Source organism: Felis catus, chromosome B4, assembly GCF_018350175.1.
Source record: "Felis catus isolate Fca126 chromosome B4, F.catus_Fca126_mat1.0, whole genome shotgun sequence".
Lineage (NCBI taxonomy): Eukaryota > Metazoa > Chordata > Mammalia > Carnivora > Felidae > Felis > Felis catus.
This window is the reverse complement of record NC_058374.1, coordinates 61,935,370-61,962,589: the sequence shown is the minus strand read 5'-3', so window position 1 is coordinate 61,962,589 and position 27,220 is coordinate 61,935,370.

The window sequence follows — 27,220 nt, the reverse complement described above, 5'->3', positions numbered from 1 at the left end:
GGCAGAGAGAGAGGGAGGGACAGAATCTGAAGCAGGCTTCATGCTGTGAGCTCAGAGCCTGATGGGGGGCTTGATCTCACTAACCTTGAAATCATGACTGAGCCAAAATCAGGAGTTGGACATTTAAATGACTGAGCCACCCAGGCACCCCAGAAATCAGACCTTTAGTTCACAAAAGGACATTTAGTGTAAGGATGGCCTCTTTAACTTAATTGTGACACACCCAGTTGTATATAGAGTTTGGAAATTGTAAGAGGCAAAATAAATTTACTTACAGAAGATGATAGTGGCATTCTAAGGAGGAAAAGGACTGAGACCCTTGTCCTTGAAATTAAAAAAAAACTAAATGGAAGAGCCAAGATGGCAGAACAGCACGGAAGTTTTTTTTGTGTCTCGCGTCCATGAAATACAGCCAGACCAACACTAAACCATCCTGCACACCTAGAAAACTGATCTGAGGATTAACACAACAATCTGCACAACCTGAACCACAGAATTCAGCAGGTACATGGCGCAGAGAGGTGAACTGGGGGAGAGAGAAACCGTGGAGGTAAGGGAGCCATTTCTGGGTGCAAAGAGAGCACAGAGACGGGGGGAGGGGGTGGATACAGGAAAAGCACCGCCCCCCCAAAAGCAGCTGGAGAGAAAGTGGAAAAGTGGAAACAGCCATAGGAACTGAACTAAAAAGAGAGAAAGGAGAAAGGAGAGGGTTTAAATTCCATTAAGACTCCATAAACACAGGGAGTGTGGAGGCTGAAACTGCAGCTCCATACCTGGTGGTGCTCTGGTGAGAAGGGCGAATCCCCAGGAGAGGAGTGAAGTCCAGGGTCTTCGGGCCACACAGGGAGAGGTGGTTCCCCTGCTGGGAGGACATCTGGTACAGGCCGTGTACCCCCTCCACAGGTAAAGGCCCCAGTGGACCCGGGAGAACAACCACATTTGCTGGTGCTGGAACAAAGTCTCTGGGGGCGAAGCCTGGTGCCAGATGCTGTTGTGATTTGCCATAATCCCTGAAACGCTGCTGCTACACAATCACATAAACTTTTTCTGGGGTGGGCTGGCACCCAGCCACAGTCTCTGGGTGTCGGCAGCAGCAAGGTCACACGAATGTTCCCGGGTGTGGCCAGCACCCGACCAGTGCTCGGTGAGACTGTCCCGCAGAAGAGCAGAATGGGTCAAAGCCGCAGTCCCTCAGAAGTAAGGGGTCGGGAAAAACAGTCGCATCTGAGACAAAACTCAGGAGAAAGTTTCTGCCTGGGGCTTGGTCAGGAACTGTGTAAAAGTGGGGAGTGGACGGAAGCGGAAGACAAAGGATGGGTGCGTGATTGCTGGGTCAGGGAAAACAGAGTTCGATACTGAGTATCGATACTGGGTACCTGTATGACGCCATTTTCACCAATCCTGTGCACGCGCGTACGCACCTACAAGCGCGGCAACAATCCACCCCAGTAAGCTAAGCAGCGCCATCTAGTGGAGAATGGAGCCGTTACACTAAGCCCGGCTCAGCTGGGCCAATCTCGCTCTTCAGGAACACAAGTCCCTCGGCCTGCTTAGTTTATGGACTATAAAGTGCTTCATAGTTTGACTTCTAAGGGAAAGCAAAGTAATTTCAGTCGTATTTCAGTCTGTTTGAGGGTCAATCTATCTCATTTTCTTTCTTTTTTTTCTTTTTTCTCTTTTTCGTTTCTTTTCTTTTTCTTGACTACAGAAAGAGAAAAAAATCATTTTTACTTTCAATTTTTGTTAAAAATATTTTTCTTTCATTTTTTTCTACCATATTTTTTACTTTTGTGTAAGTTTTTTCAAATTCTATTTTACTTCCATCATTTCATTTTAGGCTACTTCAGTGTATTCATTTTTCCAAATTTTCAAATGATTTCCTTCTTTTTTCTTTTCCCTTTTTCTCTACTCTATCAAGCCCCTTTCAACACCCCTTTCAACACCACCAGAAGAAAACACCCCTAGGATCTAGCATCACTTATTCGATTTTTTTTGTATGTGTGCTTTTAATTTTAATATTTTAATATTTTTTAATTTTAATTTTTTTACCTCATTAATTCCTTTTCTCCTTGCAAATGATGAATTGAAGGAATTCACCCCAAAAGAAAGAGCAAGAAGAAACGACAGCCAGGGACTTAACCAACACAGATACAAGCAACATATGTGAACCAGAATTTAGAATCACGATAATAACAATACTAGCTGGATTTGAAAATAGATTAGAATCCCTTTCTATGGAGATAAAAGAAGTAAAAGATACTCATCATGATAAATAAAAAATTCTATAACTGAGCTGCCATCTCCACTGGATGCCATGGTGGCAAGGATAGATGAGGCAGAACAGAGAATCAGCAATATAGAGGACAAACTTATGGAGAATAATGAAGCAGAAAAAAAGAGGGAGACTAAGGCAATTTAAGACCTAGTGAAATCAGTGACTCATTAAAAAGGAACATCAGAATCATAGAGGTCCCAGAAGAGGAAGAGAGACACTAGGGGTAGAAGGGTTATGTGAGCAAATCATAGTAGAAAACTTTCCTAACCTGGGGAAAGACACACACATCAAATTCCAGGAAACACAGAGGATTCAACAAAAACCAACGATCAACAAGGCATAGCATAGTCAAATTGACAAAATAAGTCTGGCAAAGAAAGAATCTTGAAAGCAGCAAGGGGGAAAAAAGTCCTTAACCTACAAGGGAAGACAGATCAGGTTTTCAGCAGACTTATCCACAGAAACGTGACAAGCCAGAAAGGAGTGGCAGGATATATTCAATGTGCTGAATCAGAAAAATATGCAGCCAAGAATTCTTTATCCAGCAGGGCTGTCATTCAAAATAGAAGGAGATATAAAAAGTTTAAAAAGTATAAAAAGTTTAAAAAAGATAATCAAGTTTAAAAATTAAAGGAGTTTGTGACCACTAAACCAGCCCTGCAAGAAATTTTAGGGGGGATCCTCTGAGGGGAGAAAAGATGGAAAAAAATAACCAAACAAATAAATAAAGACCAAAAGCAACAAAGACTAGAAAGGACCAGAGAACACCACCAGAAACTCCAACACTACATGCAACATAATGGTAGTAAATTCATATCTTTCAATACTCACTCTAAATGTCAATGGACTCAATGCTCCAATCAAAAGACACAGGGTAACAAAATGGTTAAGAAAACAAGATTCATCTATATGCTGTTTACAAGAGACCCACTTTAGACCTAAAGACACCTTCAGATTGAAAGTAAGGGGATGGAGAACCATCTATCATGCTAATGGTCAACAAAAGAAAGCCAGACATATGAAAGAAAGACATAAGAAAGCCAGACAAAAGAAAGCCATACTTATGTCAGACAGTCTAGACTTTAAAATAAAGAGAGTATCAGGAGATGAAGAAGGGCATTATATCATAATCAAGGGGTCTATCCAACAAGAAGATCTAACAGTTGTAAACATTTATGCACCAAATGTGGGACACCCAAATATATAACTCAAATAATCACACTTAAAGAAACTCATTGATAATAATACCATAATAGTAGGAATTTCACCACCCCACTTACAACAATGGACCGATCATCTAATCAAAATATCAACAAGGAAACAATGGCTTTGAATGACACACTGGACCAGATGGACTTAACAGATACATTCAGAACATTTCAACCTGAAGCAGCAGACTATACATTCTTCTCCAGTACACATGGAACGTTCTCCACAATAGACCACATACAGGGACACAAATCGGCCCTCAACAAGTACAAAAAGATGGAGATCATACTGTGCACATTTTCAAACCACAACGCTATGAAACTCGAAGTCAACCACAAGAAAAAATTTGGAAAAGTAACAAATACTTGGAGACTAAAGAACATCCTACTAAAGAATGAATGGGCTAACCAAGAAGTTAAAGAGGAAATTTAAAAGTACATGAAAGCCAATGAAAATGATAACACCACAGCCCAAAACCTCTGGGATACAGCAAAGGCAGCCATAAGAGGAAAATATATAGCAATCCAGGCCTTCCTGAAGAAGGAAGAAAGGTCTCAGATACACAACCTAACCTTACACCTTAAAGAGCTTGAAAAAGAACAGCAAATACAACCCCAAACCAGCAGAAGACAGGAAATAATAAAGATTAGAGGAGAAATTAATGCTCTCAAAACCATAAAAACAGTAGAAAAGATCAATGAAACCAGAAGCTGGTTCTTTGAAAGAATTTACAAAATTGATAAACCACTAGCCAGTTTGATCAAAAAGAAAAAGAAAAGGACCCAAATAAATAAAATCAAGAATGAAAGAGGAGAGATCACAACCAACTCAACAGAAATAAAAACAATAATAAGAGAACACTATGAGCACTTATACGCCAATAAAATGGGCAATCTGGAAGAAATGGACGAATCCTTAGACATATGCACTACCAAAACTGAAGCAGGAGGAAATAGAAAATTTTAACAGACACATAACCAGTAAAGAAATTGAATTAGTAATCAAAAATCTCCCAAAACACAAAAATCCTCAACAAGATACTAGCCAACTGGATCCAACAATACATTAAAAAAAATTATACACAACGACCAAGTGGGATTTATATCTAGGATGCAGGGCTGGTTCAATATCCTCAAAACAATCAATGTGATTCATCACATCAATAAAAGGAAAAGAACTACATAATCCTCTCAATACATGAAGACAAAGCATCTGACAAAATACAGCATCTTTTCTTGTTAAAAACCCTCAAGAAAGTAAGGATAAAAGGATCACACCTCAAGATCATAAAAGCCATATACAAAAGACCCAATGCTAATATCATCCTCAATGGAGAAAAACGGAGAGCTTTCCCCTTAAGGTCAGGAACAAGACAGGGATGTCCACTCTCACCACTGTTATTCAACATGGTATTGGAAGTCTTAGCCTCTGCAATCAGACAACACAAAGGAATAAAAGGCATCCAAATTGGCCAGGAGGAGGTCAAATTTTCACTCTTCCCAGATGACATGATACTTTATATGGAAAACCCAAAGGATTCCACCAAAAGACTGCTAGAACTGGTTCACGAATTCAGCAAAGTTGTAGGATATAAAAACAATGCACACAAATTGGTTGCATTCCTATACACCAACAATGAAGCAAGAGAAAGAGAAATCAAGGAATCAATCCCATTTACAATTGCACCAAAAACCATAAAATACCTAGGAATAAATCTAACCAAAGAGGTAAAAAATCTATACACTGAAAACTATAGAAAGCTTATGAAAGAAATTGAAAAAGACACACCAAAAAAGGACAAATGTTCCATGCTTCTGGATAGGAAGAACAAATATTGTTAAAATGTCGATACCACCCAAAGCAATTTACATATTCAATATAATCCCTATCAAAATAACACCAGCATGCTTCACAGGGCTAGAACAAATAATCCTAAAATTTGTATGGAATGAGAAAAGACCCTGAATAGCCAAAGCAATCTTGAAAAACAAAATCAGAACAGGAGGCATCACAATCCCGTACTTCAAGCTGAACTACAAAGCTGTAACAGACACTCAGATCATTGGAACAGAAGAAAGAACCCAGAAATGGACTCAGAAGTGTGTGGCCAACTAATCTATGACAAGGCAGGAAAGAATATCCAATGGAATAAAGACACTCTCTTCAGCAAGTGGTGCTGGGAACTTGGACAGCGACATGCAGAAGAATGAACCTGGACCATTTTCTTACACCATACACAAAAATAAACTCAAAATGGATGGAAGACCTATATGTAAGACAGGAAGCCATCAAAATCCTGGAGGAGAAACCAGGAAAAAACCTCTTTGATCTTGGCCACAGCAACTTCTTACTCAACACGTCTCTGGAGGCAAGGGAAACAAAAGCAAAAACAAACTATTTGAACCTCATCAAAATAAAAATCTTCTGCACAGCGAAGGAAACAATCAGCAAATTAAAAGGCAACCGACAGAATGGGAGAAGATATTCGCAAACGACATATCATACAAAGGGTTAGTACAAAATTTATAAGGAACTTATCAAACTCAACACCCAAAAAACAAATAATCCCGTGAAGAAATGGGCCAAAGACATGAATAGACACTTCTCCAAGGAAGATATCCAGATAGCCAACTGACACCTGAAAAAAATGCTCATCACTCATCATCAAGGAAATACGAATCAAAACCACAATGAGATACCACCTCACCCCTGTCAGAATGGCTAACATTAACAACTCAGGCAACCACAGATGTCGACAAGGATGCGGAGAAAAAGGATCTCTTTTGCATTGCTGGTGGAAATGCAAGCTGGTGTAGGCACTCTGGAATACAGTATGGAGATTCCTCAAAAAATTAAAAGTAGGACTACCCTATGACCCAGCAGTTACACTACTAGCTATTTATCCTAGGGATACAGGTATGCTATTTTGAAGGGGCACATGCACCCCAATGTTTATAGAAGCACTATCAACAATAGCCACAGTGTGTAAAGAACCCAAATGTCCATCAATGGATGAATGAATAAAGAAGATGTGATATATATATATATATATATATATATATATATCACATATATGTATATATATATGTATATATATGTATATACATATATATGTGTGTATATATCTATATCTATATATATATGTGTGTGTATATATACGTATATATATATACATATATATGTGTGTATATATATATATGTGTATATATATATGTATATATGTGTGTATGTATATATATACACACATATATGTATATATATGTACACATGTATATGTATATATATATGTATATATATGTGTATATATATACACACACATATATATATACATATATATATACATATATATGTGTGTGTGTATATATATATATATACACACACATATATATGTATGTATATACATACGTATATATACACACATATATATATACATATATATATACATATACACATATGTGTATATATATATATACACACACACAGTGGAGTATTACTTGGCAATCAAAAGGAATGAAATCTAGCCATTTGCAACTATGTGGATGGAACTAGAAGTATTATGCTAAGCAAAATCAGTCAGTCAGAATAAGACAAATATCATATGACTTCACGCCTAAAAGGAATTGAAGACACACAACAGATGAACATAAGGGGAGAGAAGCAAAAATAAGATAAAAACAGGGAGGGGGACAAAATATAAGAGACTCTTACATATGGAGAAAAAACAGAGGGTTACTGGATGGGTTGTGGGAGGGGGGATGGGCTAAATGGGTAAGGGGCATTAAGGAATCGACTCCTGAAATCATTGTTTCACTATATGGTAACTAATTTGGATGTAAATTAAAAGAATAAAATTTAAAAAAATGAGGAAGGGAACATGAAAACATAAGAGTTATGGTTACACAAATGTTCAGATATATATAGAAAAATATTAGTCTCATCTCATCTGAATTGTTAGAATTTCATAGTAATTTCCCTTGAAATATGTGTTAGAGAGAAATAAAAAAATTTAAAGTGTTAAAAAAAAGAACTAAATCATATTGTTTTACCTGAGGTAGCTCTGTTTAAGGTCAAATAGGAAGGAAGATGAAGTTACTGAGATAGAATTTACCTGAGAAAGAAACTACCAGGGTGGTGTACCAGTAGATAAGCCTGGCATCCAAGGACTGGGAAGAAAACAGCTGGCCAAACCAACATACCTAACCAAGACATTCTAGAATCAACTTGTGTTGGGAAAGTGGCTGTGCTGATGAATTAATAGAATGTAGGACAATGTTGATTCAGAATGCCCTCAGCTTGTATAACACAAAGAAGCCACCTTCTAAACACTGTAAAGAAGTGGTACATTTTGAGCAGAGAGCTATTTCAGCAGCAGTGACCTGAGCACAGGATTGCTATCAAGCCATGTTTCCGAGGGCAGCCAAGGTGAGAGCAGGCACCACACTTAGTATTCATAACTTCAGCAAGTGGGTGCCAGGGACTTTCTAAGTTTGTAGTTGCAAGCCAAAGACTGCTAGAATTTTAGGAAGGAGCAATAACAAACTTTGGCTTTATCAATCAATGGTGCCAGCAATGGTGCCATGGTTCTTTAGACTATGGGGTTGAGTAGTGTCCTCTGGTCTATAGCATTAGTATCAGCAATTACAGTAGAGCAGGACTAATGAATCCCCTAGTCTGGGCAGTGAATATGGATTCCTATAGCCTCAAGGGGACTTTGCACCTTCTTTGCCTCTCATCTGTTTAGAGGTTAGCCATCAGAGTCGGCTCTTTGGACATGAGTAAGCTTCCTTACTCTTGTCAATTTTCTAAACTTGTAGTTCCTATAATACTCAATTGATTTTATGGCTCTGTGTCTTTGCATCCTCGGTTTCCTCAGATTTGAATGTCCTCCTTCTAACCCCTTTAAATCCTACTATACCACTTCCTAGTCTGACAAGACTGAGATCTAGCAATATCATATTCACTTGTCCATTCATTCACTCAACGAATGTATTTCAGGCATCTATTATTCCCAGACAAGAATGCAGACAAGATGCCGTTGAGCATCTTACATTATAGGAAAGAGATGAAGACATGTAAATCAATATATTTGATAAAGTAAGTGTTAGAAGAACTGAAATGAGGTTAGGATTAAATGTGAGCTGAAAGGAGGGAATGATTAATGCATCTGGGGGACTGGAAAGAGAAAAGATGAAAAAAATAAGGTGTTTCATCCAAAAATGAATGAATTTATCAAACAGACATTGGTAAAGTTAAGAGGAGAAAATCTCAGGCAGAGAGTACATTAGGAGTATTAAGAGAGAGATAGGGGTGACTGGGTGGCTCAGTTGGTTGAACATCCAACACTTGATTTCAACTCAGGTCATGATCTCACAGTTTCATGAGTTTAAGCCCCTGCATCAAGCTCTGCAAGGACAGTGCAGAGCCTGCTTGGGATCCTTTCTCTCCCTGTTTCTCTGCCCTTCCCCCACTTGTATTCTCTCTGTCTCTTTCAAAATAAATAAGTAAAATTAAAAAAATTTTAAAAGAGAAATATAAGGAATTAAGCGTTATAAGTATTAAGTAATATGTCTTTTTTAAATTTTTTTTCAATATTTATTTATTTTTGGGACAGAGAGAGACAGAGCATGAATGGGGGAGGGGCAGAGAGAGAGGGAGACACAGAATCAGAAACAGGCTCCAGGCTCCGAGCCGTCAGCCCAGAGCCCGACGCGGGGCTCGAACTCACGGACCGCGAGATCGTGACCTGGCTGAAGTCCGACACTTAACCAACTGTGCCACCCAGGCGCCCCAAGTAATATAAGTCTTAAGAAGAGATATAAGGCCTTTTCTTTAGGTGTTGGTGATTGGTAGATGTGAGAAGTTATGTGAAACTTAGGTCTGTGTCTTAAGCACTTGAATTAATGGTCACACCATTCACTCACTGAACCAGGTAACACAGAGCAAGTTTAGTATGAGGAGAAGTAGACACCTTTAGATTGGGACATGTTGGAGTGATGTTAGCACATTAAACTGAAGACTCCAGCTACAGATATTGTCTAGATCTCAGAAGAGAGATTTCTTCTAGAAATAAAATATTGCGAGTCATCAACATTATAGGTAGTATTTTTCGCCATGGAAGTAGATGATACTGAGTAAGGAAGCTAATAGAATAAGAATAGAAAATGGGCTAGTCAGAGTCCTAGAGAACACTGTTATCTAAGGACCAGACAGAGAAAGAGAAGTCATCAAAAGACATTTAAAATAAATAGAAATAGGGGAACCACGTGGAAGAGTATCTCATAATCCATGGGAAGAAAACCACTAAGAAAATCAATATTACTAAAATCACAAATGAAAGAAGAACCATTACCACTGCCCTTACATAAATATAAATATGATAAACAATTATATACCAAGAAATTGGACATCCTCAATGAAATGGATAAAGTTGTAAAAAGACAAAACTATCAAAAATGGTTCTATCAAATAGAAATTTGAATATGCCCATACCAAGTAATCATACTCTGTTAGTAATCATAAAACATCCACAAAGAAAAGCCCAGGAACAGATTACTTCACTGGTGAATTCTATCAAATCCTCATAGAAGAGTTAATGTTAATTCTTCACAAACTCTTACCAAAAAAAAAAAAAAAAAAAAAAGTGACAGGGTAACACTTCCTAACTTATTCTATGGTCGGTATTATTTTGATACCAAAAACAGACAAAGACATCACATGAAAAGAAGACTATAGGCCAATATTCTTTTTGGATATAGATGCAAAATATCCTCAACAAAATACAAGCAAAGTGAATCCAGAATCATATAAAAAGGACTATATGCCCTGACTGAGCTTTAGCCCAGGAATGCAAGGTTGGTTCAACATACAAAAATCAATCAGTGAAACTACTCCATATGAAGATAAATATTAAACACTATGTAATATCTCAATAGATACAGAAAAAGCATTTGACAAAAACCAACACTCTTTCATGACAAAAATACACAACAAACTGGGAATAGAAGGGAAGTTCCTCAACTTGATAAAGGACATCTTTGAAAAACTCACAGCTTAACATCATACTTAATGGTGATACTGAACAGGAACAAGACAGGAATGTCTGTTATTACTACTTCTTTTCAACTTTTTACCAGAGATTCCAGCCAAGGCAGTTAGGCAATAAAAAGAAGTAAAAGGCAATAGGATCAGAAAAGAAGGAGTAAAGCTATGCCTATTTGAGGATGACACCATACACATAATCTAAAATGAAATTAAGAAAACAATTCCATTTACAATAACATTAAAAATAATATAATACTTAGGAAAAATTTAACTAAGAAGTACAAGACTTGTACATTGAAAACTGCAAAATATTGTTGAAAGAAATTAAATAATACCTAAATAAAGACATTCATGTTTGTGAATTGGAAGACATTGTTAAGATGGCAATCCTGTCCAAATTGATCTGCAGATTCAACATGATACCTATCAAAATTTCAACTGCCATTTTTTTTACAGAACTGGACAAATCCATCTTAAAATTGATATGAAATTATAAGGGGCCCAGAATAGCCAAACTTGAAAAAGAAAAACTAACACATACTTCTCAGTTTTAAAACCTACTAAAAAGCTTCTGTAATCAAGAGAGTGTTGTGTTAGTATAATGATAGACATATATATCAATAAAGAAGCATTGAGAGTTCAAAAATAAACCATTAATCTATGGTCACCTGATTTTTACAAATATGCCAAGAGCACTCAATTGTGAAGGAAAAGTCTTTTCAACAAAATGTTGGGGGCAACTGGTTATCCACACACAAAAAAATAAGTTGGATACCTACTTCACACTATACACAAAAATTAACATAGCTAAAGGCCCAAATGTAAGAAATAAAACTGTTATATTTAACACTATTATGCCTTCTGAATTAACTGACCTACTTAAATGATAAAGTGTTCCTCTTTATCCCTAGTAATATTCCTTATTCTCATTGCTAAATTTCTTATGTTAATATGGCCATCCCAGCTTTCTTATAGTGTTTTCATTGTATGTAATTTTTTACTTTCCTTCTAAAGCTACCTATGTCTTTGTATTTAAAGTAGGTTTCTCATAGGCAACACATAATTGTGTCTTGCGTTTTTCTTCAGTCTCATGATATCCGACCTCTAATTAGAGTTTTTATGGTTTATATTTAATGTAATTACTGATATGATCAGCTTTAAATCTATCATCTTCCTAGTTTATTTTCATTTGTTCCATTTGCTCTTTGTCTCTTTTTTCTCTTCTTCCTTCTTTTGAATTTATTGGCTACTCTTTTCTATTTTATGTTCATTACTGGTATTATCTATACATCTTTTTGTTATTATTGATTGCTACACAGTTTGAAAAATGAATCTTTAAAATATCTCAATTGGCCATCAACTGATACTATTCCACTCTACAATGTAACAACTTTTCGCACTATATTACTACTTACTTCCTTTCCATCTTTTGTATTATTTTTTTAAGTTTATTTATTTATTTTGACGGGAGGAGGGGGCACAAGCAGGGGTGGGGCAGAGAGAGAAGAAGAGAGAATTCCAAGCAGGCTCTGTGCTGTCAGTGCAGAGTCTGATGAGGGGTTCAATCTCACAACAATGGGATCATGATCTGAGCTGAAACTGAGAGTCAGATGCTTGCCTGACTGAGCCAACCAGGTGCCCCTTTTGTGGTATTTTTTGGCAAAATTTACTGTTACTTGTAAATGCCACAATTCATTGTTAATATTTTTGCTTTAGTAAATTATATTCTAGAGAAATATTTTAAATGAGATAAAATGTTTTTTACATTTACTCATTTATTATTTCCATCACTCTCTTTTTTGTATATAAATTTCCAGCTAGTACCATTTTCCTCCTACTTGAAATATTTTATTTAATATTTTTGTGGTGCGAGTCTACTGGGATGATATTCCCAACTTTTAAAAATCTACCAAATTGTTTCTGTACCCTTTAATTATTAAAATATAGTGTTACTGGCTGTAGAATCTAGGTTAACTTTTAGTTTTTAATATAATATTAAAGATATCACTTCACTGTGTTCTGTCTTGGGTAGTTTCAGGCAAGAAATTTGCTGTCATTCTTCTACTCGCTCTTCTGTATGTAACGTGTCTTTTATTCTCCTCTGGTAGCTTTAAAATGTTTTTTTTTTTTCTTTAATTAGTAGTTTTCAAAATTCTGTATTTATCCTGCTTGGGTTTGCTGAGAAACTTAGATCTGTAAGTTTATAGTTTTTATTAAGTTTGAAAAATGTTAAGAATTGCATCTTCAAATACTTTTTCTCACTCCTCTCTTTTGGGCTTCTAATTACATATGTTGTGTCCCACAGGTCACAGAGGCTCTATTAAAAGTTTTAGCCTTCTTTTCCTCTTTGCTTTACCATAAAGAATGTCTACTGCTATATTTTCAAGTTCACTAACCATTTCTTTTATCATTTCTAATTTGCTTTCAATCTTTTAGAGTGAATTTTTAATTTGAAACATTATAGTTTTCATCTTTAGAAGTTCCATTTGGAAATTTTTGAAATATCTTCCATTTTGCTATTCATTATGCTTATGCTCTCTTTTAAATTCTTGAACGTTTTTTAAACAGATCTATTAGGTGCTTTAAATATCTTTTCTGTTAATTCTATCATCTTTGTCATTTGTTCTAGCAGGTAGTAAATTACTGTGATCAATTTATCCTTTTGAGGCTTGTATTTCATCTTTTTAAAAAGAAAATTTAAAGTAGTTTTAATCTAACGGAAGTGTAGCTCCACTACTAAAGCATGATATTTCTGGGATCTCTACTGAGGGCTCAGGTGTTTAACAGGGACTCTTTATTCTGGGTGGTTGGAACTTGGATGTCTCCCAGATCTATATGAACTCCAGGGAACTACTTATCTCTTCACAATCTTCTCTTGTTTCGGTCTAGCCTCTTAGGGGTTTTGTCCTATGCATATGCATGACATTCAGCTGCCATCTGAAAGGGAATCTTATACAGATCTTTGGAGCCTTCTCTCTACATATCTCCATTTTCTTGGCTAGTCTTCCCTAAAAATGCCAGGCATTTCAGCTTCCCTGAACACTTTTCTCCATCTCCTTAGTTCAGCAAGCCTGAGTGCTTTATCTGGAATACCCCCATCTGGTCCGTACCCCCACAGAGATCCAGAAAATCCTCTAAACAGAGAGCCAGAGAAGTTGCAGGGCTCTGATGATTTGTCTTCTCTCGGGAACCAGAGTCCTCTGTTTTCCGTCATCCAATGTATGAAAACCATGGCCACATGGATTTTTTTCAGGGTTTTTTTTTTGTTGTTGTTTTATTATAGACAAATAAATCTCAATCCCAATTATTCAATCATAGCTGAAACTCAGTAATTAAATTTTAAAGTTGTTTTTTGGTTATATACCATAAATCATGTTGTTGGAAGACAGTATTCCATGAGTCTTTGATATTCCTGCATGTCTTGTGAGCAAGGCATGGATTGCATTTTATTCCCAACTATATTTTTAAGGGTGTTTGTATAGCAGTATTGAGAGATAGAGTTAATGTCCCTCAGAACAAGGGTAGGTTTCTTATAGCTTTGGAAAAAAGCTCCCTAAGCTCCCTGTGGAACAAATGGCAGGTACACTTCCTTGCCTTTAAAAAGAACTGGTTCCTTAAGGTCTGGGCTCTTATCCTGTAAAGGAACTAACTGTATTTACAGGTATCCTTGGGACTTCTTCACTGTGGGATTTGGGGCATGAAGAACTGATACCAAAATGTTGACATTCTGTCTACTGCCATTGTTATCAGTAATAAATTGTCTTTTGTTTCTGATCCAGGAATGTGTCTTCTATTAGCATCCATGAAACTAAATAAGGTAAATAGGTAGGCTAAATTGTTTGGAAGTAGGGAAAATCTCAGACCCTTCACAATTTTTTAAATGTTTATTTTATTTTTGAGAGAGAGACAGAGACAGAGCGTGAGTTGGGGAGGGGCAGAGAGAGCAGGAGACACAAAATCTGAAGCAGGCTCTAGGCTTTGGGCTATCAGCACGGAGGCTGATGTGGGGCCGGAACTCACAAACTGTGACATCATGACCTGAGCCCAAGTCAGATGCTTAACTGACTAAGCTACCCAGGTGCCCCGACCCTTCACAGTTTTTGATACACACTTGCTGAATGTACCATTTATATTGAAGGAGATAAAAATAAAATATATATGGCAACGTATACTAATAGCTAATATTTATTCAGGGAATACTTTGCAAAAGGTGTTTTTACATAAAATCATTCAAAACCCCAGAAAAGTAAGTTTTTATTCCCATTTTTCACATAAGAGAAAAAAGGTTCAGAGAGGATATGATTTGGGAAGAGCCAAATGGATAGTTAATAGTAACCCAGCATTCAAAGTTAAGCTCTTCTGTTCCCCTTCCAATGTCATGAAAACACCTAGTACTACACAATTATAACAATTATAACAATATTAACATAAAAAGCATATAACTGAGGTTTAAATTATGTGGTAGGCTAAAATAACTGTAGAAATTCAGCAGAAATGAAGCCTGGTGCCAGCTAAATTTCTTTGAAAAGACTGGCTGGAGGAAGAAAGACTAAGTGACCTAACCTAGTGCTCAAACCCTAACACTCACAGGCTTTCTTGCGAAGGTTTCTATAAATCTTGCAGTCTTCAGTGAAGCTGTGCTATCTCCTGCCTTGAAAGTAAAGCTATAAATGAGAGCATGTACATGAAACATGTTGAGTGATAACCCCTTTACCTTCATATACACCACTCTTGCTTACCCACCAAGCTGTTCATAATTGATTGCAAGCAGACAGAGGGGGTTTCAATGGTTACAGGCACAGTGGGATAGTCTTCAGTCTCCAAAAGTACTGTAGGGATGTGGGGTGTTTCTTGGCAAAAGATTTGACAAAATATATATATATTTTTTTAATTCTTACCCTGAAAAGTAAATAAATGAAAACACTCATTACCAATTAAGCATGTAATTGTACTTTAATAACCCATCTATAAAATCTTAATAAGGCATTTGAAAGTCCTTGTGTACACCAGGACATTGAAAATCAAATCTTACTTCTTAAATTCTCGGTCCCCAAAAATCCTAAATCTAAAATGACAGGACCCAAGAAGGAACACAGGAGCCAATGGAGTCCTATCGGTCACTGGTGTCAGAAAGGGGTAAAGAAATTGACCAATGTTGGGGCGCCTGGGTGGCGCAGTCGGTTAAGCGTCCAACTTCAGCCAGGTCACGATCTCGCGGTCCGTGAGTTCGAGCCCCGCGTCAGGCTCTGGGCTGATGGCTCAGAGCCTGGAGCCTGTTTCTGATTCTGTGTCTCCCTCTCTCTCTGCCCCTCCCCTGTTCATGCTCTGTCTCTCTCTGTCCCCAAAATAAATAAACGTTGAAAAAAAAAATTAAAAAAAAAAAAAGAAATTGACCAATGTCAACTGTCTTCTGATTAGTCGGTTTTTCTTTTTCTTTTCTTTTTTTTCAAAAATAAATCTTAAAATACTATTCCAACCCTGGCTTTTCCTCCAGAGGGCCAAGTGAAAAAGAGGAGAAAAATATAATCTAACTTTCAAGTTCTAATTAGAATATTAACAACTTATATAAACACCAAATTTGACCAGAAGAGACAAATAGGTATTAAATTGAACAGGTTTCTGCAGCCAGAAGCTTCTTGGATTTGGTCTTGAATCTCTGGGAATCTGCTAGGGAGAAACCAATTGAATTCTTCCACACATTAAAAAAATGACACTTTAAATACTTTTTAGCAACTGGAAGAAATACTTCTTATATTCTTTCTAATACAACAAATATTTATTGAGGGGTATTTTGTAGTCACAGGAGACATGGAGGCAACAGAAAGAATATGTTCTTAAAATGTCTAAAGGAGCAGGACGTTTTGCAAGGGTAATAAATGCATTTGAATAAATGTAAGGAGCCAAGGCTTAATAAAGAGGTAAGTGAAGTGGACATAAGAGAATGAAAAAAGAGAGCTAGTGTTTTGTGACAGATAAGGTACAAAGAGCCATTCCTGGGGCCATGGGAGTTGTGGGAAATCTGAGGCTAGAGTTACTGTGAAGCACTGGACGTCAAGATCTTCAAGACCTCGTATCACCCTCTTGGAAATGATCCTTCGGAAAATACAGAGAACAGAAGGAGGTAAGATAAGCATCATTCACAATTGGAAGAAAAGCAATAATATTAAGACAGTGCAATAGCAGTTTGAGATTTCAATATATTAAATTGGATTGTATTCTAATTTTTTTTAAAAAGCTAAAACATCATAAAATTTTCCTAAAATTTAAACAATGAGGTCACAAACCAAAAAAGTAAACTATCTAACCACAAAGTAAGATAGATTGAATTTCATTTCATCCATGGGAATAGTTGATGGGTCTAAATGTAGTCAGTAGTAACCGGAGATCATTGTAGGGAAAGAACGGTCATTTTCAGGAAAATACTGTATATGTATATGTATGTGTGTGTGTGTGTGTGTGTGTGTGTGTGTGTGTGTGTATATATATTAATTTTAGAGAGAGAGTGAACTGGGGAGAGGGGCAGAAGGAGAGAGGGAGAGAATCCTAAGCAGGCTCCACACTCAGCATGGAGCCTGATACAGAGCTTGAGCATCATGACCTGAGCCAAAATCAAGAGTCAGATGCTCAACCAACTGAGCCACCCGGTGCCCCTGTATTACCATATTTAGAAAAGGAAAGTGTGTGTCTGAGGACATGGATTAGGTATTCCTGACAATGGGAAAATAAACTACTTTGTCCAAGAAGTCAACTAAACCTAATTTAGGAAAACCTAAGAGAGAATAAAATATAGGCCAGACAGAGTGGTGGGTAGCTGGAACCTAAGTTGGTAGAAATGGCCAAGAGGGTTTTTGAAGAGCAGGGAAGTCTGATATATAGTTGAGAATTAACTGTGGGATAGTTCTATATCCTTTTACCATTGCCACCAGATCTCTGGTTAACACACACAGCTCTGGCATGTGAGTAGTATTTGGAAGAAAGGGAATCGAAGGAAAGGTGCTATGCAGGGAGAGATAACTACCCAGCTGCAAGATGCTGATTGGACAGCACTGGCAGATGCCAGAAACCAAAGCCAGATGTAGCTGAAAGAAACCAAACACCATACAAATTATAGAAGTTTGGGGAAGGCATTGGACTTCTTAAGGGCAAGGTGACCCAAACTGATATCTGGGTCACATAGATTAGAAAGGACTCTAAGGCAATTAAACATTGCTTAATGTTGTCTTAAAATGGCAAGGCAGTGATTGCCCTGTGGAATAAGTTTAGATATATTCAGTTTGGCAAACTTGAAAGCAAAGTGTACCATTTAGCTATTCATGTGGACTTTAAGAGTTTTACCAGATGATTTGTAGGAATATCAAATAGCAGTACATATTTTCAATCAAAAATTAATTTCATTATTGGTTTTATGTCCTATTAGACAAGTATATATGTAGACTAAAATTAATTCCACTAGTATCTTTAAACAATAATACCACTGAGTGATTAATACGTACCAGTTCCCTTTCTAGTGGCAGGTTTTATTATATAACTAGTTGGGCTGAGTAGAAAGAGACCTGAAGAACAGCTTGAAGAAGATCATATTTAAATTCAAACTGATCAGGCAGCTCTGCTCCACAATGTTGTCAGGATCCAGGCTTCTGACTTGTTGCTCCCCAACTCCTGGGGTATTTCGCTTTCTGCAACATCCAAATGGCTAACCATCAGATCTTCATTATGCCAGTGAGAAGGGGGGAGATGAAACAGAAAGGGGCCATCATTCAAGAACACATTCCAGATATTGCACATGCCTGTTTCCTGTATATTTTGCTAGCTAAACTTAGACTCAGGGCCACTCCACCTGCTAAAGAAAACCTGCTAAAATAGCCAATTTCACAGATGATCATGAGTCTACTAACAGAGGAATTTCTCTTGCTGTGGATAAGAAGCAACATGGAGGACAAGTAGAGACCTCTGAGTCCCTCACTAGACTGCAGGTTTCCACAGCAGGAAATAGAGAATTTCTATACCCTCTGCATCTGTATGAAAGTGCACTTGTTTGGATGTTGGTGAAATTAAGGTCACTTATGTATATTCTTTAAAAATAATCACAGAAGGGGGTGCCTGGGTGGCTTGGTTGGTTGACTGTCCAACTCTTGATTTCAGCTCAGGTCATGATCTTACAGTTTGTGAGTTTGAGCCCTGTATTCGGTTTTCCAGTGACAGCATGGAGTTTGCTTGGGATTCTGTCTCTCTCTCTCTCTATCTCTCTCAAAAATAAATAAATATTAAAAAAATAACAATAACAAAAGTCACCACAAAATCTTCCAGGTCATCACCAAATCTTCCCCATTTCTTACCGATTTGGAAAGTGGAATATATCCTATAGATAGCTAACTCATCTCAAGAATGTCTGAAATGAATTCTAAAGGGTGGCAGTACTTGTTGAACTCTCCACATGGCATGGTCTTATTTCTTACTTTGTAAGTGATCAAACCATGGCTGACAAAAGCTACATTCTCAAAAGCCTGGTACATGGAAGCTAAAATGTCAGTTTGTTAAGTTAAGGTAAAAATCACAGACCTGCAAGGTGAACTCTGGGTGTTCTCCAATGTCCTCTCCCAATCACTGCCTGCTGACTTGTAACTGACTCTCAGAGCTGACTTGCAACTCTGTCAGCTCTCTCCCAGAACAAATACATGACGTGCACCCCTCACTTTCTTCTCCAAAGCACAGCACACATGGGGAAATCATGTTGGCAAACTTTACTAATGGCAGAGGATAACATGAAACAATCACAATGGGGAAGAGGAAACCGGAAAATGATGAGCACTCATTGCTTTTCCTACCAGGGTTAATGCCCTCTAGGGGACTCTTATGGCTACTTTTGTCTTCAGCCCCTTTCCAGAGGCTGCCATGTAATAAGGTCTCTATATCTCCTCTCTCAAGAATCCTCTTTCCTCCCTCAGTCTAGATCCCTAATCTCTTGACTAGTATCCAGCTTCCACTCCTGAGAAAAATATCAGCTGATGTTTTAATAACCTCAGTAGAAATGTGCTCAGCTCACATCGAAAGCAGTTTTTCCCATTACTCAATGAAAAACTACCATCCTCAGGTGTCCCATTCAGAACTTCTGAAGGAAGAATAAGTGGGTATTTGCTTCATAGTTGCATGATTATAAAACTTTCTCATATATGATTTTTTAAAACTCAGAAACTTGCCACCCACCCCATCCCCACAGGGACTGATTTCTGCTCCCATACTGTAGATTAAAAACTCCCGCAGTTTTTATCTTTAAAAGAAGCTTCTTTCTTGGAGACACCCATCATTCTCATAGAGATCCATATCATTTGCCCTATATACTGTACAACTAATAAATACTGAGCCATTACACATTGTGTGTTGTCATTGATTATGAGCACGTCTTACCTGTTTTTTAGGTGGTAAACTTGTAGTCTCTTCAAGATAGGAATATTCATCTTTGTAACCCCACTGAATATAACATGATGCTTTATGCATGCAAGAAGATCAATAAGTATTTTGGGGATAAAGGGATGAAGTTAAGCAAAATAGCATGCAGAGTCCAATATGGAGAATGCAACCTAAATACCATTGTCAGGAGAACTTCCTATAATAATGGATATGTTCTGTATCTGCCCTGATTTGCTAGTCCCTAAGATACTGGTGGCCAATGAGCACTTGACTTGTGGCTAGTGTGATGGAGGAATTGAATGTCTAATTTTAATTAGTTTTAATTAATTTAAATGTAAACATAAATAACTGCATGTGGCTAGTGACTACCTCATCAGAGCAAATAGCATATACAGCAAAAATCTCTATTTCCTTCATTTTTTAAATCATGTTTTTCTTTCTACTCAAAAATAGTATTGTTGGGGCACCTGGGTAGCTCAGTTGGTTAAGCGTCTGACTTTGGCTCAGGTCATGATCTCATGGTTTGTGACTCTGAGACCCGTGTTTGGATCTGTGCTGACAGTTTGGGGAGTCTGCTTCAGATTCTCTATCTCTTCTCTCAATCTCTCTCTCTCTCTCTCTCTGACCCTTCTCCATTCATGCTCTCTTTCTCTCTCAAATAAATAAATATTAAAAAAATAGTATTCTCAGGAACAACTTTGTTCTGGAAGCTGCTTTGAATGCCAGGTTCTGTGCTGAGGGCCCTACTTTCATCAATGATTCATACCTCATAACAACCCTGTGTGGTAGATTATGTCATTCTCCACATTTGATCAAAGCAGGGAAATGTTACGTCTATTGCCCATGGTTGCCATTTAGCTGGAGCTACCTTCTTAAAAAATAGATGAATCAATGAGTGGGTGAATGAATGAGTTGAGATTGGTGTCTCAGACATGGTGTCAGGTCTAAATGAACACACTTTCCTGTAATAAGTGTCACTGGCTCTGATGAGAAGATGAATTCTAGAGCTCCCACATGGCTGAGACACAGAATGTGAGTTACTTCCCTGGCCCTGACTTTTTCCAAGCTGCAGATCTCCGTGCCCTTGCTTCACTTGTGGGGCACTTTGCAAGCACTCAGGGAGGAGAAAGCTGGAGCAGGAATTTTTACTACAGTCAGACCCTGAAAAACAACAATTAGAAAATAGTCGTTTTTTTCGGGGAACTAAACAGACTGGTATGAAAATGTTTGCCCAGGGACATGGCTTCCACAAAGACTGTACGCTGTGTGTGTGTGTGTGTGTGTGTGTGTGTGTGTGTTTAAAAAAGGGTCTGGGACAGGGAGAAGGGGGCTCAGAGGGATTTTTTTTAAACACATAGAATGTTCCTAGAGTTTCTGGTGGGGACTTACATGTGTGTTTATTTGCTTTTTGTTTCCAAAAGGCAGAACCCAGTGTCTAAGGCCTCACAGACTTTCATTTCAGTAATGGCCAGAAAGGGGCATTTCTTCCTCCTGCACACAATAAGGGTTGCTGAGGTTAGTGCTTAAAGAAGACATTAAATCATACTGGGTGGGAGAATGGGACAATAAATTCATAACACAAATGGCTCATTATGTAGGATATGCAATGGAGCAAAAATATCCACCCCCAATCTGGATCGCGCATGATCTTTTGAGGTTAACAAAAGGAATGCCATGGTAGAAATGATGGAAATCTGCAAGAATGAAGTCCTTGGAGCCAATCCTGTCATGCTCTCTGCTTTCATTTCCCCTAAAATTGGCTCATCACACTACTAGAAAAAAAATACACCACAGAATGAAGTTATGTTCCAAAAGCAAAGAAAAAAGTATTGCCTTGAGCAGTCTCTATACAGGGATATTATTTTCCTTTATAATATTGAACATGTATATGGTTAAGTCAGCCTAGCAATTAGTTGGATTGATGTAAGTGTTTGCCCTGTTCTTGTTAAAAGATGACTCTGTGATTTGGTTTAAATGTGTCTATATAAAAAGATGTTTTCATCTCTAACTGTTTATATCTATTTGGATAGGCTGCTATAAGCATCACTACACTCTGTGACTTCCATTATGATGGTATTTATTATTACATATTGTGCAACAAGCAGGTGGTGATGATAATAATACACTTGAAAGAAGACCTATATTCTCATGGCAACAATTTGCAATAGTGCTGTAGGGATAAACAGGGGAGCCAAGATGGGAGTTGCTGTTAACACTTGGGTTTGCACACCTGTATGAATGACACCCACCTACAGAGAAAACAAAAATAAGGGACACTCCTGTAGGCTCCTGGAAATTTTTAAACATGAGCACAACTGCCTACTGAGGCCCTACTGTGTGCATGTGTGCAAATCAATGAATGCTTCGGGTTCTATTGGAGGGATAAAGATACGATTTGCTATCTGCTACAGAGAACATCCACAATTTTTGTCCAGCATCCAGTCTCTCTTTGATTGGATATGACATTCTGATTTCACTTTTTAAAGATCCCCCACAGTCGGGACATGTGTTTCTGTGCTAGGACCCCTGACTCCAGGTTTGGTTTCTCGGCAAGAGGCTGGCTAACTTGAGTCACAGTGATTAGCTCAGGGCAGGCACGTGAACCAACGCTGGGCCAATGAAGAGCCAAATTGCTGTAGGGACACTGAAGAAGAGGCTCAATCTCACAGGAGGTTGCAAAACTGTCATTTACATCTGGATGTCTTGCCACAGCATGAAAAGCACCTGGCTGAGAACAAAGCCAACAGAAAGAGAAACAGCTGGGAGAGAGAATGAGAACTGTATTCTCTGAAGGTCCAGATCCATCTATGCTTGAAGTTCAGTGCCTTAAACTTCCCAATTACATGAGTCAGTAATGCTCTTTTTTAACTTAAGCCACTTAAATGTGAATGTGTTTCTGTGACTTGCAACAAACAGAATCCATCCTAATACATGTCTCTCTAGGAAAGTGTGCATTGAAAAAAAGGAAAACTTATATTTACGGACACTTAACATCTTCCAGGTAATGTAAGGGCATGTTCTCACGTAAGCTTACAATTGTAGGACATACTATTTCCACCTTATATACAGTAGTACCCCCCTATCCATGGTGGATATGTTCCAAGACTCCCCAGTGGATGCCTGAAACCACAGATAGTACTGAACCCTACATATACTGTGTTTTTTCCTATACATAACTATGACTTACATAAACATAAAGTTTGATTCATAAATTTGGCACAGTAAGAGATTAACAACAATAACTGATAACAACATAGAATAATTATAGTGATATATTATAATAAAAGTTAAGTGAACGTGGATTCTCTCTCTCTCCCTGTTTCTTCTTCTCTCTCAAGATATCTATTATACAGTACTCATCTTTCTTCCTGTGATGAGACGAAGTGAGGTGAATGCCGTCGACATCGTGACATAGTGTTAGGCTACTCTTACCCTTCTGAAGATATGACAGAAGGAGGATAATCTGCTTCCAGACCATGATTGACCATAGGTAACCGAAACCGTGGAAAGCAAAACCATGGAGAAGGGAAAACAACTGATGAGTAGCGTTCTGTTGGGTGGTTGCACAGTAATTTGGTCACCACATTCACAGTTTCAAACACTTAGAGTGCTTTAGGTGCTCTCATCACCCCAAAAATAGGGTAACTATGTGAGGAGATAATATGTGAATTAGCTTGATTCATTAAACAGCAGTAACTATTTCACTATGTAGAGCAAATCATCATGTTGAACACTCAATGTATGCAAATGTTACATTAAAAATCAAATTAAATGAGACAAACAACACTAATCCAAAAATTTATTTTAATTTATATAATACACAAAACTGTTGCCTTAAGAAATGAATAAATGCCTGTGCAATTATAAGAAGGCAAACCTAACAGGATGACAAAACGATGTAGGTGTGTTTCCAGGCATTAACCTTGTCTGTGGTTCACAGTTGTTTGAGGTACTATTTGAAATTAATGATAGACTTTTATTTTAGTGACAAAATAAGTGCTAAGGGCAATTTAAGTCCACTTGAAATGAGGCTATGAAAAAGAAACATTCTTTTAAAAAGAAACGTGATAGCCCTTCAGGTAACATTAGCATCCAAATTCGTAAGTAAATTGCTCCCTGTTGACACATATAAAGGCTTTCTATGTGATATCTAACAAATACTCCTACACATACAGCTCTTTTGATCCCAAAGATTCAATGAAGAAATTTCCTTTAAAGTGTAATTAGGTTTAAAATCGATGTTGTGGCAAAGAGAGCCAAAACTGCATATCTTGCCATTAAGCCCAGTTAACCACGTCAAATGTGCAGATTGCTCCCCAAGCAAAATTTCCACTTTGAGAATTTAATTTTGCTCAAACAAAAAGTGAAATCATTTTGTATAATGTTATAGAAAGCTCAAACAATTTGGTAAGGATTGGGAAAAATTCCGTGTTTTACTGTTTTATCAGATTCATTTACTCAAATCTGAAAGAGACATTTTTCTTATTTTGGTAAGATATTTCCATAAAAGTCCTGGAACTAATGTTATGGCCTGCCAGGTGAAAGATTTTGTTTTCCTGTATTCTGACAATCAGCAGACCTGTTGATAAGATCATTACCACACCCACTAAAAATGCTGAGTCCAAAAAAGCAAAAGCTCTGTTTTTAAGGACTAGAAAGTTCATTGTGATTGTGCATTAGTGGAAACTAGATAGTATATATTTCTAAAATTGTGTTAATCTAATTGTATTTGATATTTTACTAGAGAGAAAAACATTCAAGTATAAATTGTATAAAAAAGACATAAAAATTATTTTTTAAATTTTATTCAAACAAAATACAGGTAGCTTTTGTTCCTAAGCATATGATTTCTGAGAAACTTCACCACTGTTAGTAACAATAATAATAATAATAATAATAATAATAAATAACCCCCAAGTCCTTATAAGCTTATTTTTTTAATAGAAAACTGTCTCAATTTTAAGAGTTTTTGAAGATATTATTTCAGAAATTTCCTTCCAATTCTTACAGTGTTACAAAGTGGAAATTTAGCTCTTCCATGGAGCTATTTTTAAAGTATAATATAATATCAAAATGGAAAGGTCTATATAAAATAGCAATTCTCACCTAAATTTAGAAGTAAGAAAAACAAACTTCTAAACTTTTGCAACTAAGAATAAAAGAATTAAGGATAAATATGACTAATAATGTATGAACGGCTATTTGAATCTGTTATAACCTGTAAAGACTATTGCTTTGTAAACTGTCTACTTTATTCAGTTGAAATCTTTGGGTGGCGCCTAGGTGGCTCAGTCGGTTAACCGGTTAACCGTCAGACTTCGGCTCAGGTCATGATCTCATGGTTCATGAGTTTAAGCCCTGAGTCCAACTCTGTGCTGATAACTCAGAGCCTGGAGCCTGCTTCAGATCTCTGTCTCCCTTTCTCTCTGCCCCCACCCAGCTCATGCTCTGTCTCAGTCTCTCTCTCTCAAAAATAAATAAATATTAAAAAAGAAAAAAAAAAAAGAAATCTTAGGAAGAATGATCTTAATTGTCCTTATCATTTATTTTAGGATTTATAAGGGAATAAAACAAGATTAAATGGGATATTCTTGAGGGGGGGGAAGGGGGAATTTTTTTAAGTGAGTGTTCCATTTTTTTTTCCTGCAGTTATCCTGGAGATGAGTTTGCGTTTATAGTTTTGTCTTAACAATTATCAATGAGAAAGTGTTTATGTGTCAGAATGCCTAAATGTATTTTAATGTTTTGTGTACGAGAACATTAGAACAGCCATTTATTCCTTCCATAGCCTAAGTTCTTACAACATGAATAGTTATAATTAGACCTAATATAGAGCAAGCACAAATTACATTATGTGGGGCAATTTATTAGTCATAACCTAATAGGGATCTAGGATTTGCAACTGACATCTAGGAGGAAAGGCAAAAATGTAAACAAAAACAAATCTACAAACAATAATATCACCAACAAAGAACAGTTATCCAATTTAACTGCTTTGTTCGTGGCTCTGGGTTTTATTTACCTTAACAAAAAAGAATTCTAGAAGATGAAGTGGTAAGCTCATGTTAGATGCACTGATCAGTGCTACTGGTTAAGTGGAAAAGATCTTGCTTTTGTAGGCACAGAGAATGTAATCAGAGCTGGATTTTGCTCGTAATTGCAGCTTTTATAGCTATATCCTTTTGGCTAAAAAACAAACAAACAAAAACTTTATTAAAATTTCTGCATGAAAAAAAAGTGCTATGAATCCAAAACTCTCTAGCTTCTATCCATTTGTACTTTATTGAAACAATGAATTTGTTGGGGTTTTTTGTTTGTTTTTTTTAGTAAAACAAAATTTATTAGGATGTCAATCCTGGGTTAGAATAGAACAAACTGTATTGAAAACAAAAGAAAAAAATGAAATCAATCTCTTGCTAGTGTTACGATCATTTCCAATAACTTACAATGTGTGAGGATGAGAAAAGTCATTTGATAACTGTTGAAACTCTAAGATGCCTCTGATTAATCCAAAAGAATTAGGTTGCCTTGAGACATTTGAAAAAATGTAACAATAACTACTTTTGAGTTTGTTACGTTCTTCAAACAAGTCTAAAGGGAACAATATCCTATCAACATCAGCAACAGGATGAGTGAAGAAATAAAATGACTATGAAGTACTGTGTGATCTGTTGACACGGGACTTGTGGGGGGGCAGAGCCCCCACTCTGGCTGCCAACCACCTGCAAACAAATCCCAGCCCTCCCGTCAGTGCCATGTGATCCTAAGTGCCTTCCTTACCTTCCTAACCTTCCTAAGCCTCAGTTTCCAAGTTTACTTAAATGACAGCATTGCTATGAGAATGAATGTAGGGATGTCAATAGGGAGGACCCCTGAGACCCAGAGTCCTGACACTGAAACTATTTTCATAATAATGCGAAAACGTCATTTGCTTTGTTCTCTCTAACTCTCTCTTGAGGGTCTGGTGGAGTTTTTCCGAAGCTACATCATGTGAGATATCACAACAGATTGAATGAATGCAGAGCAGAGAACCCAGCTGCCTCCTATTAAGCCAGACAGTAAAGAGATTTCCAAAAATGTGAGAGTGCCCCTCCTCTCACTAAATCGTTTTGTTTTCAAAAACAGTCATCGTTCATAAGACCATGCTCTTGGTGTGAGCACGTAATGGGTTTGTTAATGTTATTCTCAGGTGAATTAATATAAAATGTATTTAAATTTTCTCAGTCTTAATTTCCATAACAGTAACACAGTCAACATCCATAGATATAATCCACATAGTAAGCAAAA